This window comes from Oreochromis aureus, linkage group 23 (assembly GCF_013358895.1).
Source record: "Oreochromis aureus strain Israel breed Guangdong linkage group 23, ZZ_aureus, whole genome shotgun sequence".
Classification (NCBI taxonomy): domain Eukaryota; kingdom Metazoa; phylum Chordata; class Actinopteri; order Cichliformes; family Cichlidae; genus Oreochromis; species Oreochromis aureus.
The window spans coordinates 22,068,125-22,080,666 of record NC_052963.1 but is presented as its reverse complement, the minus strand read 5'-3'; positions in this window follow the sequence as shown (position 1 = coordinate 22,080,666).

The window sequence follows — 12,542 nt, the reverse complement described above, 5'->3', positions numbered from 1 at the left end:
ACAACTCCTGCTAGAAAGTCATATTTATAGAGAGCAAAGGCCTATATTTGATTACTATTTTTAACTAACGTGCACGGTGAGCTTTCAGTTCAATTCAACTGGGATGATATTTTCTAAAAACAGTGCGGCCAAAGCATCTAAATACAATTTAGTGAAGTTAAAAAAAGAAGTCAGTGTGCTTAAAATGCTTTATAAATAATTATATATAGCAAATGTCACTCAGATCTTCTCCTTCTCCTAGGAGTATTTTTCATTTTTAGATGTCATTTAACTCAGAAATTTGGAATTTCCCAACTGATTTGCTTAAATTAAGGAAGGATTGCATCTCTGCTTTAGTCTCATCTGTCAGTTGTCATCTTTGTGTCTTCCTTGTTCGATTTCCAGTTTGTGGTCATTGACTTACAGTTTTTTCAAGTCTTTCCGATAACGCTCCTTGCATTGTGTTCATAATTCGGTTTCATCTGATTGGTGTTGTGATGTTTGAAGCAGTGTTGTGCCAGTTAGTCTCATTGAGGGCTCGTGTTTAGGGTTTGCAGTACTTGCCCAGTTGTGGTCACAGAGCCTAGTTTTTTCCAGTGTTTGAGATAACTCTGTTTGCAATGTGCTATAATGTTTTTTTTGCTGTGGCTGGTGCTCGGAAGGCAGTTTTATTATGCCAGTTAGTCTCAGCAGCAGCTGAAACAACATATTGTTTCTAGGGTTTGCAGTACTTGCCCAGATGTGGTCATAGAGCCTATACTTTTAGTTCTTTCCCGTGTTTGAGATAACTGTCTTTGTAATGTGCTATAATTGTGTTTATTCTGATTGGTGTTTGGAAAGCAGAGTTATTCTCTTAGTTCAAGCACCAATTGACACAGGGCACTCTTTTCCTGTCTCATCCCTTGGATTTACAATATTTTGCCATTGTGGTCACAGAATCTATACTTTTAGTTTTTTTTCATCTCCATCCTTTCAGATAGCTTTCTTTCCTGTGTGTTATAATTTGGTTTAGTCTGTTTAGTGGTCACACTGTGGTCACACTCACACAGGACACACTGTTTTTGGGATTCAACTGAGGATTTCTTGGGTTCTAGCTTTAAGATGTTTAAAAAAATGAGTACTTTATTACGGATGTTAATTATCATCCTATAATTGTGCTTGGTTAGCGGACTCTCACACTTCAGAGATAGTCTGCCAATTCATAATCTACATTTATGTAGCAGTCTACTCAACTTTAGCTTTTAGTTTATCTTTCAGATAGGTTTCTTTGTGTTGGGTTATGATTTGGTTTACTCAGATTGGTGTTTGGAAAGCAGTGTTGTTGTGGAAGGACCAACTGACATAGGACGTTTCTTTCTACTCTCACCTTTTTGATTTTGTAGGGTCTTTTTTCAGGGCTGGGTGATTTAACTTGATTTAAAAAAAACAACAATTCTATTTTGAATGTTATCATCCAAAAGTAAACTATCACTCAGAAGGATAAATATTCAGAAGGAGTTCTAGACTTCATTAAATATGGTTGTGATACAGTCTCACACCATATTTGAATTTTTTTTTAAAGCTTATGAGTTTTTGAGCATCCTACATATAAATACTGTTTACTTTATGTTGTTGCTTCCTGTTTGAAAATGTTCACTACCTGCCCTCCGTGGCAGCTGGAGTTGAGCTGAACTTGTTGTACTACATCAAGGCGATATCCAAAACAAGATGATTGAACTTTGCCATTGGCCCCGCTGTTGTTTTAATGGTGCTGCATGGATTTTCTTTAACATGCTGCCAAGGGACTCACATTAGCATGCCATTTAGAACCTGCATCCTTGCCTGAAATAACACTTATTGCATAATATCCCAATGAACAAGCTCCCGTAATACACTACAATTAAGCTCGGGAAGCGTTTTGCATCTGCCAACCCTCCACTAGCTGTGATTATTTGGCATTGGGTACACAAAGGGTTATGGGCAGTCGTTTGATGGACACACAGGCCTTTTGATTTTTAATTGTAATTGTAATCCTCTCCACTTGAGGACTTGGAAATGCATCGTTTGAACACCCCTCTCCCCCATCCCCATCCTCCATCTCTCTACCCCTCTTCCCCCCACCTCCTTCTGTGGTGGTGATGTGGAGTATTCAACGGCTGCCCACTTCTCGCTCGTGTGTAGCATTAAAAGGTGTAATCCTACTGAAATGTAAATCACCGTTCTTGAAAACAAATTACGCACAAAGATAACAGGGCCAGCGCTCTATCAATAAGGCATCAGAAAGGGCCAGAGCAGTCGCTCCGTTTGTGTGTGTGTGTGCATTTTGTTTAAAAAAAAAAATGTCTTTCAGGGGCCAAATTGCAGCAGAGCTGTTATCAGGGGTAATGGTAAACTGTCAGCCAGGCCAGGCTGATTACAAGGTTATCGTAAACAATCTCGTCTAACTGCTGTGGACAGACTGAAGGAAGGAGGGAACCAGATGAGGTGCACACATCACATTCATCAAGCACATTTAAAAGAACGCTCAGGGGTTCGATGGTTGCCATCACCGGCTCCCCCTGTCTCTCTAACTCAAGATAATTGCCCCTATTTCTGCTTCTCCTCTTGGTGATTTTTCTCTGCAGACCTTCACTCGGTTATCCCATCGCTCCATCAAGCTGCATGTAATATTAGCAGAGATGAAATTTGCGACTGTCAGTTTGTCAGCTGCGAGGTCTAGAAAGCGATGCCAAGCGGCCGGGAAATGCTTCATCTGAAAATGATGGTTAAAACCCCGATGAGACAGAAAGGTGTACACGGACAGTAACTGATAGGCTCGCAGGGCAAAGGAACGCCAGTTAAGTATGACATCAACAGGAAGATTGATCAATTTGACATTTCATTCTGATTTGTTGTGCATGATGTGCCCAAAAACAAGATCCATTTCCTGTTTGAAACATTGCCTTCATATCCCTCTGAGATGTATGTAATCTAAGAGAAAGTGTATATTTAAGGGGGGGGGGGGAGCAGCGTTGCCCTCTGCTCTAGCATTTCTGCCTTCAACAGGGCTGTTATTGAGTTCAATCAGCTCCTTGTTAGTGCCAAAGTCATTCAATTAAAGGGAGCTGGAGAAACAAATTTGCTACAAATCGAGCCCTGAGAGGGCCGCACAGAGAGAGAGAGAAAGGTGAGGAGGGTGGGGCAGGTGAGGATTCGTTTCGTCGAGGTCGCCCTCTGTCCTGAGTTGGAGTCCTGATAGTACGGATACATAGGCGGCCGAAGGCGGAGGGGGGAGGCTTTCTTGGGCCTTCTCCATTAGAGGGGTGGGTGGAACAATCGGCTCCGTTGTCCCGGCCGGGAAAGTGATGAGGTTGCAAATGGAATCCCGGAGAGGGAAACAAAAGATGAGGAGATTGTTTGGTGCAACCGGACTCTCGGGTAGGTGCCCCTCTTGGACACGTTAATTGATCTCATTTGTTACCTATACCTGCCCGATCAAGCTGCTATCATTGCCCGGGAGAAGGAGGGGTGGGGGTGGTGTGCAACTAAGCCTTGCTGGGACTTGTGGTGTCATGTCCTGTAAAGAGAAGGAGGCATGACGATGATAAAGAAACACCAAATAGAGCAAAATTGCAAACAGAAGGGGTGGTGCAGATCTATAAACAAATAAAAGACATGAAGAAAGATGCATGAGAAAAGAGAGTGCAGTCAAACTGAGACAGAACGAGAGCAGAGGAGAGTGAGAGGGCAGCCTCTCCTGCCAGTCCACGCTCTAGTCTTACAGGCTTCATTTCACTGCCGCTCTCTGATGGGCCCTGAAACCGGACACTCCCAAATATCCCAATTACACCTGCACTTCTTGTCCTTTTGTAACAGGAATTCTGCTTTTTCTTCCCTCCCCACTCTTCCCCCCAGAATCTCCGCAAAAACAAAGCGCACAATTGTCCAACGCGGAGCTGAGACGACCTGCTCAAACATCCATGTCTGTTTTACTGGAGGCGGGCGGATCGGATGTGCTTTTAATGGTCCTAATTGGACACTGTGTTAGCCTGCAGTTATGTAAACTGTACATCAACTTACTGCAGTGACAGGTTTTGCGATATTTTGAGAGGAAAGTCTGGACACTATTGGTGTTATTCCAATCCTGTGTTTGTAAGGCAACAGTAGAGATGGCTGTTGTGCTGTAAAAGCCCACGACATACAAAAAATGTGAGGATAATAGGATTTTAATGTTAAAATGTGAAATTTTTGCAACTCAAGAATGCATTGCGGTGCCTGATTGATAGCATCATTGGTATTCTTTTCATATTCCTGCTCCTCTGCATTGCTGTTTATGCTCAGTACAACCTTTTTATTACCCACTGAAATTGATGTACCGACTAAGCACGGGCCGCGGAGGCAGGGGAAAAGTCTCCGAGGACTTTACCCTTCGTGTTTTCATGAGCTGATTTGCTACCTTCTGGTTGAGCAATGATGTGCGTATCCTCTCGCCCTCAGCGAGACAAAGTGCAAGTTTGTTTGTTCAAGGTCTCCGTAAAGTGAGCGTGCAATCGCTAGCTGCGCTCTTTTGTCTCAGTGTGTCTTTTGCAACTTCACCACCCCCCCGTACCCCACCATCCCCTCCTGCCGGCATGTCTTCTGAGCTGGCATGGCAGGGTGAGAGCTCTCCAAGCTGCCCGCAGCTTCTCATGCATCCTGCTTGGCTGTCACAAGACGCGATGGGCGCCATTCAACCCAATTAGTGAAATCCACTCTGATGTTAGGAAGAGAGGGGAAAAAGGAGAAAGAAATCACATTTTTATTTCGCCCCCTGTCCGTCATCTGCCAATTTCACTGGAAGTAAGAGAGTGGCACCAATTAATGACCGTGGGCCGGAGGCGGCACCAGCACTGGCACAAGCGCAGCATGTTTCAAGCGTCGGGTGGCATCATGCGAGGCCTGCTTCTCTGCCGACGCTAAAGCAAATGAAATGAGACTAATGGGGAGCTCGTTTCCAGCCGCTGATTAAAAGGCCTGGGAGCTCCTGAGGCATCGCCCAGGTCCAGGTCTAGGCCCAGCATCACGGGGCCTTCACATTGCTCCTGTAATGTCATTTTGGACATCAGCACGTCTGTCTCCCTGAGGTCATCTTTCTTCAGAGCCTCTCATTTTTGTTTGTTCTGCAGCAAAAGGCGGGTTAGGAAATCTACGCTTTCCTTTGGGGTGTTAATTAAGGGGAGCATCCAAAATTAATCAGCAAATTCACTAGGGCGAAGGGCGATGTGTCTGAAGGCCTGGAAACAAAGTCCGCGGAGCACCCACGGAGAAAGGAGCCCTCGGCAATGGCCGGGCGGATAAACAAGTGCACAGACGGTGATCTGACACAAAAATTCATGTAAGTATAAAATTTTACACTCATTTTCCCTGTCAGCTTGTCACAATGAATTATAAAGGTTGATTCGCTTATCCGGCTAAGGGAGAGATCACCCACGCCCGGTCATCTGAACACCGTCATATGGTCAGCGTCTGCTGGTGGAGGCCCGTGCTAGCCAGAGAGCTAAAGCTACATCGGTGGACAAGGCGGGAGCACCGATCACCACCTGTATCGATGAGCCGCTACCCGAGAGTGTTCAGATGATGTCGAATCTGCAAATTCGAACGGCTCCCCAGTCTTCCACCTTAAAGCAAAGAATTTTCTCTCTCTTTTCCCTTTTCTCCTTTCATTCACCTTATCCTCACTTTCATTACGCCACCGCACTTAGATAACTCTCCATTTTTGTCTTTCAATTTATCTTTGGAGTTTTTTTTTTTGCCACATTCTCTAATTAGCACAGTGCCTGCAGGCTATTTGTGACCTTTCCATATGTAAATAGATGGATGCTTCCCTCCCTCTCCCCTCTCTTCTCTTCCCTCTCTCTCCCTGTCTCTCCCCTTTTCTCTCTCCCGCTCTCTGACTCGCCGTGACAGGATGTGTGCAGTCGGAGTAGGCCAGTGCTCATGTGTGGATGGATGACACCACTCAAGGCATGTTTGGCAGCGGCTCCGGCGATATCAGGGAGCGAGGTGTTCGGGAGCCTGATGATTGACAGCTGCCAGGTGTGACACTGCCAGCCCGACACAGTGTGTAGCAACTGTCTGCTGTCACTTCCCCTCTCCTCATCGTCTCTGGCGCCGAGGCGCCGCGTCACTCACGCCGTCCTTAAGCTCCTCTCGCCCAGGGTGCTTCTGCAACTTGCAGCTGGAGTTCACTTCGGAGTTCACTTTGGAGCGGCCTTGCTGCTCAGCAGCGATGGTTTCTTAGTCTAGGACAGAGTTTATTTTGTACTTTGGAGCAGGTATTTTTCCCCAGGTGGTATTGACAAGTGAAGAGAGGAAGTCTAAACTGAAGTCTGATGAAACTAGTGGCCTTTTTCAGTGTCGCCTTTTGAGCCTAATCTGCTCCAGCTAGTGCCATTTAGTATAGTGAATCAATATGTACAAAAGCACTGTTCACTGACCAGTAATGCGTCTGGGGAATGATTTCAACAGAAATAGAAGATGCTGTGTTCATCAGTGGACAGTAGAAAAAATGTCTGTGTAGGTTCTCAGTCATCCAGGCCTTGGAGGGCTGAGGAGCTTGGGCAGAAAGCAGCGGGACTTTCTTAAATTGCTTGAAGATGTTTCACCTCTAATCCAAGATGCTTTTTCAGCTCTAAAACCAAATGGTGGAGAGTTTAGAACCACCTAAACCAGAGGACAAACATCTAAAAGCGAATCCCAGTATCCAGCCCAACCAAGGGTCCAATCCAGCCCACAGTGGATGCCTTTGCAGAGTAAAAACTGTAAATAAAGAGAATAAATTCTGCCCTTTTTCACTTTTGCATTTTGCTGTAGCTGATTTGTTTTGCAGTTTATTAACAATGAAGTTTATTAAGTAACAAATAACAAAGAATTTGCTGCTTTTTTGTTTAACAGTGGGTTCTTGGTTTGGCATTTCCACTAGTAATTTTCAGCAATGAGGCACAAATTTTAAAAATGGCCCAATGATAAGCAAATATTAGCCCTGTTGCTCATGCATGCAAACCGACACTGCCTTTGCTCCATGTAGACTGTGATGCAAAAGCTAACGATGCTAAAATTTGGTGCTGATCTGAATTGTGCTCTTCACAAGTGAAACTTGGCAGAGGATGCACTCTCCAAGTGTCCTTCCGTTTTTGGGGTTTTCTTTTGCTATTTTTTATTTCATGTCCGTGTCGTGCAGTTCAGTGGATGAATTAGGCTACATGGAAAAACATATCAAAGGACCTTCTGAGTTTTTTTTTTTTGGGGGTATCTGAACAGTTACTTCTCACTGCTGAAGTTACATGCAAGTTAATGCAATTCAGCCATAAAATGGTGTCAAGACCCCAGTTTGAATAATGGTCTCTCTGGCTTCCCACCAGGCTCCGCTCACAGAGACAACTTTGGGGAAACAGTATGAAAAGAATACATGTGAAGTCGGCGAGACACACTGGCTGCTGGAGAACTTTTCTCGACGCCAAAAATGGAATACGCTGCCGGTATGAATCCCGATATGGATTCTTATTCCTCAGAGACAATCCAAAGTGTTTTTACTCGCATTTGCATACATTACAGGCTAGATTGCCAAACCAGATCACTTTAAAAGACAAATGCATACAGCAGCTATGAAAGTGAACCCTGTTATTATGGCATATTAATTGATGATAATCTTTTGTGCCAGTTCACCACTTAGAACCGGGCGATCTCTGACCTGTGCGGATGATTAATATAGATGTAGAGCAGAAAAACACAAATGAGCGAACGCATACGCCGCAAATAACTCAGAAGAGTTGTCATATGCTGTGCGCACACGCGGCTGTGCAGACAGCGACAGGACGAAGTAAATAAAGATGAAATATATGCGATGTAATTGTTTTACCCCGGCGTTACATTTAATGCATGAATTATGTCTACAAATGGCAGGTCTCTTCCTTTCACTTTGGAGAGAGAAGTGTATTTACAGACTGCTGGTGGTCCCTGGAGGCCCCCGTTTCCCCTCTCAGCAGTATTTAATACCTCTAAAGTGCATAATTGCTGATCAGAGAGTCTGTGATGCTCTGTTTGGTGTGTAAAGGACTTCTTTCAACAAGGAGAGGAGAAGGGAAGGGGGAAGGAATGCTACACCTCCAGTATCATGTGCCATATTTGTTCACAGTGGCTGGTAGTAGCAGGGGCAAATACAACGGCAGAGTGGCTGTCTCAATAGCGAGCCGGTATCTCTTTACCGGAGTCTTTTTGTGCAAAGGAAGAGGGTTGGTTGTCGTGTAGTGCTGGCTGACCACCGGGTGCACAGAAAGCCACTTAATAAGTAAAAGCTCAGTGTGATTCTGATCTGGCACAGTGACCTCTGGAGAGGCACACCCACCGGCTCTCTCTGTCCCTCGGTGTCCATGTCCCCCCAACCACAATGGGTGGCGGGGACGTGACATCAACATTATTTTCCCCCCACTCCCTAAGCGAGCACCTGCTCAGCCGGCAACCACCACCACCAACAACGCACCGCTACCCCCCCCTTCCCTTCAAGCCCCCAGAGTGGTGTCCCCAGCCAGGGCCAAGGCCACGGCGCATTCCAGCCCGACACTGATGCGAGGTGACCGGACTGGACGGTTCACACGGCCCCTCCAGTGGTGCTGGGGCTGCAGCCAGAGTCGCACGCAGACAGCTGGGGGAGATGGGAGAGGCGGAGGAGGAGGAGGAAGAGGACGAGGAGGATGCAGGGCACAAACAGCCATAAGAAAGAACAAGTGGAGTTAAAGTTGACAGGTTCAACAGAGCAGCTGAATGTCAGTAACAGCGGCCAAAGCAGTGCTTGAAAGTAAACACAAAAAGTTGTTGTTGAAGTGGTAATCTGTGTTGTTTATGCAGCTTTTTTCTTTGCTTCTGTCTTAAGTGTTGAGTGTCTGTGGTGTTTTCCAGAGTTTAGTTAGCTACGTGGATGTGTTGTTAATGATGTTTGAGTATCAGGACTTAAAACTTAGGCTAAAATCCCACATTGTCCAATATATAAAATTATATATATAATGTTTTTAATTTTGAATACATAAAGAATATAACATTTATATACTTTCAAGTATATAGATTTTAAATAGATATAATTGTGCTTCAAACATATATTTGCGGAAACCTATATTTGCCCAAATACACTATCCTTCAGGATAATATGAGCACCAATCGACGCTAACACTTTGTTTTTTAAGTTAAAACCTGTGTTTTGTTAAGCAATAATAAGATAATAACTAATTATTTTGTTTAAATAAGGTTTTCTATAGCTATGCATGAAAGAAAATTCTTAAGCTAAAGCTACTGTTATTATTATCTTATATTTTAACGAACTGAAAAGTTTAAGCTAATACTTTAAAACAAACAAACAAAAACCTGCAAAAGAACCTAAGTTAACCATGACTTAAACCCTAAAAATCATGATTAGGTTACAAGGAGGACGTGGTGAAAAATTTTATCAGTTTACATTTGAGTAGCAAAAATTAGCTTTTTAGCTAGCTAATATTGCTAAACATGTAGCTGTTTCTGACATAAAGCTAATATGCAACAGTCTGAATTCTTCGTGTCCTTATTTGTTGTTCTAGAATAAAAATATCCAAGTAATAGACTACATGTAACTGGATCATTAGTGGGTTATGTCACAATGTCTGTTTAAAAGATAAATTAAGCCAGTGTGCTAGCTAAAAGTCATCTTTTCACTCGATTAAAGTACAAAGGCATGTTTTTTGTCACTTATCAAAACAGTTTGGGGTTTTTCACTAAAGGAAAATCACAAAAACTGTGATAATATTTTTAACCTGCGTGAGATTTTAAATATGTTATAAATAAATAGCCAGAAATAGAAGTCCATTAAGTAAGGTAACAGATTCATTGCTTGAATTACATATAGACCAGTTTTGCTTATGTACATTTTAAGGCCTGGAAGGGGTAATTAATTAACATGAATATTTAAAACTATCCGTAAACAACAGGACAAAAATATCAAAGCTGAGGCCTGTTGTAGTTTATCTACTCCTGAAATTAAGCCAAAATGTCCTTCGTGGACTCCAGAAATAATAAAAGTAGCGCTGAGACATTTTCATTCCAAGCCATTCACTCGAGTCTTTAAACATCACTCATGTTGTTAGTCTCTCAGCTTTACTGTTGAACAAAGAGTTGTTGACTGAAGAGGATAATCTTGAGAAGAGGATAAAATATTGAGAAGGTATCATGCTAAAGTAGTGCTTTGCACTGATTCAGTAGCACACTTAAATATTTTCAAACAGTGGGTCTATTAATTATTTATGGAAAACCCCCGTGTGTTCAATTTAAGGCATTATTGTAAGTTTTACGTTGAAATAAAAGGAATGCTCACATTGTGCTTTTACACTGCTACATATACACAGAAATAAAGAATTTACTGTCATTTTTTAGAGCTAAATCAGCAAATATGATAGAAATAGACAATCTTCATGTCTTAATTAAACATATCTGCTCTACGGCGACAAATATTTCACTCCTTCTCAAATGCAAAGATCACTAGCTTGTTCTCCATCAGGAAAGTGTTAATTAATGAAAGCTCGGTGCGCATATATGCAGGCACAACGGCAGCTCCTGCACTCAGGCAGCCACTTATACATTCACACAGCCACACACACAGACACGCAACCTTATTAGCCGCTGTCCTCATGTGGGATCACCGTTTGTTGGTGAACCGTTGCTCCGCTGAATGAAAGGGAGAGAGGCCTGAAATAATTTGTTTAATTTGGAGCAGCTCCCAACTCAGCAGGTGAGAGGAAGGGAGAAAAAGAGTGTGTGTGCGTGTTTTCTTTTTGTGTGCGGTCGTCTTATCAGTGTGTGTTTGGCGGCAGGTCAGGGTCTCACTTCACTTGCCCCAGCTGCAGACCCTCAATTTGTTGGTTTGGGTCACGATGACATGTGGAAACCAAAATCTCCTCCACCCCGTCCACCCGCCCTCCTGCCACTTCCTACCTCACCCGTCCTCTGTTCCCCGACCCCCCCCCCCACAAACCCAACTCCTAATTATCTCTGAATAGCAATTTTATTGAACCCTAATTTGTGGTAATGAATTGTGATAGGTGGCGAAGCAGAGAGAAAGAAAAGAATAACTTCACCCGCCTCCTTCCACACACACACACACACACACACACACCTCTCTTTGTTAATTGTTAGGGCAGCCACTCTCACCCAGAGCTGTTGCTGATAATCAGTGTTATTGTCCGTGTTTCACCCTCGCTGACCACAAGATGTTCATATGACGTCCCATTCAGGGTTAGCTACACGAGAACAAATGCAAGCGAGTCGATTTGCCTGTAAAGGTGGGGGTCACGCCAACGCAACGTGACTTTGAAGAAATCTGGCGCCGCACTGGGATCGATGCTGAATAGCAACCCCGTGGCGACCACCTGCATGCAGAAAACAAACACACACAAAAACAAACACTGATGTGTTGCTTTGTCATCTGAGGGGATTCTGAACTGTGGACCTGTGTTTTGGCAGAGCTCAGCCACTTGAAAAGCGGTGAGTGAGGCGGCTGAAGGGCACTCGTCCAGTCGCAACAGGATTCTCCTCTGCGGAGCGTCGTCAAACGGAAACAAGAGTTCTCATCAGCCGGGCCGGGGTCACGGGGTCAAACCGGAGGGCTCTGACACAGATGAGTCTTTCTTTCTACTTTCTCTCTCGGAGAAAGGCACTGAAGGTGCATGCATATCCATAAAGAGTGGACTGCTTCTTTGATATCTAAGGATTTTTTTTATCCCCACTCTCACCAAACGCTTGCTTTTAAGGGGACTTTGGGTTTTTATTGTTTTCTTTTCTATAAGTCTTGCTGGACTTTGTGGTGTGCTATAAACACAATTATTTTGAACACTCTTAATTAGTCAGAATTTTTCTGTGAAGGTTAATTTATTTAAAGCTACTGTTTCTGACCTTTGACACGTCTCAAGATCGATGCAATTTGGACTGAAAATCTTTTAAGAATTTGTTAAAGTTAAATATTATCATTGCAATGCAAAGTAAATATCCCAGATATCAAAAGGGATATTCAGGATATTAGACAGACTGGAAGTCAATGGACCCACTTCCCATCTGCACAGGTCCGTTGTTATTACATTACTGGCCTCATGTAATGAGTAAGTAATGGTGTTTAATAATGTTGTCTTATACTGTAATGTGGCCTTAACAGCATCCTATTTTACTCTGAGCCACCCTCACTAGTGTATCCAGCCATATCTAAAAGCCTTATTTACATTTTTCTGACAGGAAATTAGCAGCATAAACACACCATAGCTCCTCATCTTTCCCATTTGCAAACCATCCCGAAGAACATTATCTCAAGCCATGTGATATCTGAAAACAAAACAACCAAAATGGAATAACACTGTGGGCTTTCAGATGTCTAAAAATCCCAATAATTTAAAGACTAGCTTTGTTTCTTTTTCTCTTTTACCTAGCCAGAGTGAACAAAGCCCCACACAGGCCAACTTTTCCCCCTCATGATTGGAAGGGATCTGCAGCCTATATCTGGTCATACAAACACTGTTTGCTCTGGGCTTCCTGTCTGTGGACTTACATTACAATGTGTAGAT